We start from the raw sequence: 4,722 nt of genomic DNA, 5'->3' as shown, positions 1-4,722 counted from the left end.
GGGTTTAAGCTTCTGTCACTCTAGCAACCCATCATCTACTTATTACTTCCCAATGCCTTCCTCTAGGCCCAAATAATGGTGAAGTGTTATGTAGTCGACGTTCACATAACACCACTAGAGGAGAGACAACATACATCTCATCAAAATATCGAACGAATACCAAATTCACATGACTACTAATAGCAAGACTTCTCCCATGTCCTCAGGAACAAACGTAACTACTCACAAAGCATAATCATGTTCATAATCAGAGGGGTATTAATATGCATATAGGATCTGAACATATGATCTTCCACCAAATAAACCAACTAGCATCAACTACAAGGAGTAATTAACACTACTAGCAACCTACTAGTACCAATCCCGGACTTGGAGACAATAATTGGATACAAGAGATAAACTAGGGTTTTGAGTGGAGATGGTGCTGGTGAAGATGTTGATGGAGATTGCCCTCTCCCGATGAGAGGAGCGTTGGTGATGATGATGTTGATGATTTCCCCCTCCCGGAGGGAAGTTTCCCCGGCAGAACAGCTCTGCCGGAGCCCTAGATTGGATCCGCCAAGGTTCCGCCTCGTGGCGGCGGAGTTTCATCCAAGGAGATGGCTTATGATTTTTTTTCCTCATCGAAAGACTTCATGTAGTAGAAGATGGACATCGGAGGGCCACCAGGGGGCCCACGAGGTAGGGGGCGCGCCCAGGGGGGTAGGGCGCGCCCCCCACCCGCATGGGCAGGGTGTGGCCCCCTTGGTGAACTTCTTGCGCTCAGTGAAGTTTCAGGACTTTTGGAGATGTGCAGAATGGGCCTCTAATATTTGCTCCTTTTCCAGCCCAGAATCCCAGCTGCCGGCATTCTCCCTCTTTATGTAAACCTTGTAAAATAAGAGAGAATAGGCATAAGTATTGTGACATAATGTGTAATAACATCCCATAATGCAATAAATGTCGATATAAAAGCATGATGCAAAATGGACGTATCAACTCCCCCAAGCTTAGACCTCGCTTGTCCTCAAGCGAAAGCCGAAATCGAAAAATATGTCCACATGTTTGGAGATAGAGGTGTCGATAAAAGTAAAATATGGACATGAGGGCATCATGATCATTCTTAGAACAACAACTTACATAATTCTTGTCATATGATTTCTTATGCTAGAGTAATAATTCAATCACAATTTCAAGTATGGATCATAAACTTCATTGAAAACCAACAAACTATAATCTCAGTCATTGGAGAATTTATCATAACATGGGAAAGAGTCAATATATAAGAGCTTTCCGGCAAGTCCACATACTCAACTATCATATAGTCTTTCACAATTGCTGACACTCACGCAACACTTATGGGTATGGAGTTTTAATCCGACATAGAGAAAGATAGGGGCTTATAGTTTTGCCTCCCAACATTTTACCTCAAGGGTAATGTCAACAATAGTAGTTCATGAAGACTCACATCCAATTAGCCATATATACCAGGATCTTTCCAACACACTGTGCTTGCCAAAGGATAAAATGTAAAAAGGAAGGGTGAAGATCACCATGACTCTTATGCAAGGTAGGAGATAAAAGTAAAAGATAGGCCCTTCGCAGAGGGAAGAAGAGGTTGTCATGCACTTTTATGGTTGGATGCACAAAACCTTAATGCGAAAGAACGTAACTTTATATTGCCACTTGTGATATGGACCTTTATTATGCAGTCTTTCGCTTTTATTTCTTCCATATCACACGATCATATAAAGTTTATTTTCTCCCACACTAATATGTCATACATATTTAGAGAGCAATTTTTATTGCTTGCACCGATGCCAACTTACTTGGAGGATCTTACTCAATCCATAGGTAGGTATGGTGGACTCTCATGGTAAAACTGGTTTAAAGGTATTTGGAAGCACAAGTAGTATCTCTACTTGGTGCAATGAATTTGGCTAGCATGAGGGGGAAAGGCAAGCTCAACCATGTTGGCTGATCCATGACAATATAATTTATCTCAGATGAAAGAAAACATAACCCATTACGTTGTCTTCCTTGTCCAACGTCAACTCTTTAGCATGTCATATTTTAATGAGTGCTCACAATCATAAAAGATGTCCAAGATAGTATATTTATATGTGAAGACCTCTCTTTCTTTATTACTTCCTATTAATTGCAACGATGACTAAAACTATGTTTGTCAACTCTCAACAACTTTTATTCATCATACTTTTTCTATGTGAGCTCATTACTCTCCATAAGATCCATATGATCTCTTTGTTTCTTTTTATTTCTTTCTCTTTTCTTTTATTCACTTAGGATCATGGCAAAATAATCAAGCCCTTGACTCAACACTAATCTTTATTATATATCTCACGGACTCGATTACATAGAGGGATCATAAAGCAAAAATCAAAACTAGATCATGCCATAAACTTTATTCTACTAGATCAAGATATTACCAAAAGGATCGAACTAAGAAAAACGGTAAAGATAAAAGTGATGGTGATACGATACCGGGGCACTCCCCCAAGCTTGGAAGTTGCCAAGGGGAGTGCCCATACCAGATACTCAATTCTTCTTTGTTGGTGAAGAAGGTGATGGTTTTGTTGATGGCGTAGGCTTCTTCCTTAATTTGCGCTTGAGGACAGAATTTTGGTCCCTTAGGTCCTCGATCTCCTGCTCCAGGCTCAGTATCTTTTTGCATAGTTCCTGCTTGTTTTCCTACAAGAGGTGAAAAGGGATAATCTCGATCTTAGGTTTCTTTACTCTATCCGGGAGGCTTGACTTTTTGAACTCCACATGCATGTCCCCAGGTTGAGGTAGTGGGACTTCATCTTCATCTGAGCTCGTCTCCTCCTTTCCCCTGGGTTCATAGCCCTCTTCCTCTTCTTCCGTAGTCCAACCACAATGCTCCACATCCCCATAGACCTTAGGATCTACAAGGTAATCAGCCACATAGCTTTCTCCTTCCAAATCATGGGACGACATGTTGCTCTATCTGCAGCAGGACAACTCAAACAAAGACAAGAGATATTTGCGTGATACGGGAGTCAAAACCTCTGGGAGATTATATAATGAATTTTTACCGACAAGAATACGTGTCGTGTACGAAAACGGAGTCCGGAAAGCGCACGAGGTGCCCACGAGGTAGGGGGCGCGCCCTCCACCCTCGTGGAGCCCTCGTGTCCTTCCCGGACTGCTTCTTATTTTTCTATTTTTCTAAATATTCCAAAACGGAGAAATATTGCCTTAAAAACTGTTTTGGAGTCGGTTTACTTACCGTACCACATACCTATTCCTTTTTGGAGTCTGTAACGTTCCGGAAAGTGTCCCTTATGTATTCCTCTGGGGTTATGGTTTCAATAACATTGGTTTCAACATTTATGGGATTACCTGAGATATAATGTTTGATTCTTTGACCGTTCACCACCTTCAGATTTGTGCCTTCGAAGTTGTTGATTTTTATGGCACCAGAACGATAGACCTCCTCGATAACGTAAGGACCTTCCCATTTAGAGAGAAGTTTTCCTGCAAAAAATCTTAAATGAGAGTTGTATAGCAATACATAATCACCTACATTAAACTCACGCTTTTGTATCCTTTTATCATGCCATCTTTTAACTTTTTCTTTAAACAACTTGGCATTTTCGTAGGTGCTACCTCTTGAGCACTGCGTTGGTTTTCCCCGAAGAGGAAGGGATGATGCAGCAAAGTAGCATAAGTATTTCCCTTAGTTTTTGAGAACCAAGGTATCAATCCAGTAGGAGGCTACGCGCGAGTCCCTCACACCTGTACAAAACAAATAAATCCTCGCAACCAACGCAAATAGGGGTTGTCAATCCCTATAAGGCCACTTACGAGAGTGAGATCTGATAGATATGATAAGATAATATTTTTGGTATTTTATGATAAAAGATGCAAAGTAAAATAAAGGCAAAGTAAATAGCAAAGGAGATAACTAAGTAGTAGGAGATGAATATGATAAAGATAGACCTGGGGGCCATAGGTTTCACTAGTGGCTTCTCTCAAGAGCATAAGTATTCTACGGTGGATGAACAAATTACTATTGAGCAATTGACAGAATTGAGCATAGTTATGAGAATATCTAGGCATGATCATGTATATAGGCATCACGTCCGAGACAAGTAGACCGACTCCTGCCTGCATCTACTACTATTACTCCACTCATCGACCGCTATCCAGCATGCATCTAGAGTATTAAGTTAAAAATAGAGTAACGCCTTAAGCAAGATGACATGATGTAGAGGGATAGACTCATGCAATATGAAGAAAACCCCATCTTGTTATCCTCGATGGCAACAATACAATACGTGGATAATAAAGCCCAATAATGTCCAAAATAGTAATTCTGGGCTGGGCCTCCGGTTAATAGGTTAGTCCCAAAAATAACATAAAAGTGGATAATAAAGCCCAATAATGTCCAAAATAGTAGATAATATAGCATGGAGCAATCAAAAATTATAGATACGTTGGAGACGTATCAAGCATCCCCAAGCTTAATTCCTGCTCGTCCTCGAGTAGGTAAATGATAAAAACAGAATTTTTGATGCGGAGTGCTACTTGGAATAATTTTAATGTAATTCTTCTTAATTGTGGTATGAATATTCAGATCCGAAAGATTCAAGACAAAAGTTTAATATTGACATATAAATAATAATACTTCAAGCATACTAACAAAGCAATTATGTCTTCTCAAAATAACATGGCTAAAGAAAGTTATCCCTACAAAATCAT

Source organism: Triticum urartu, chromosome 1 (assembly GCF_003073215.2).
Source record: "Triticum urartu cultivar G1812 chromosome 1, Tu2.1, whole genome shotgun sequence".
Taxonomy (NCBI): Eukaryota; Viridiplantae; Streptophyta; class Magnoliopsida; order Poales; family Poaceae; genus Triticum; species Triticum urartu.
This window is presented reverse-complemented; position numbering follows the sequence as displayed.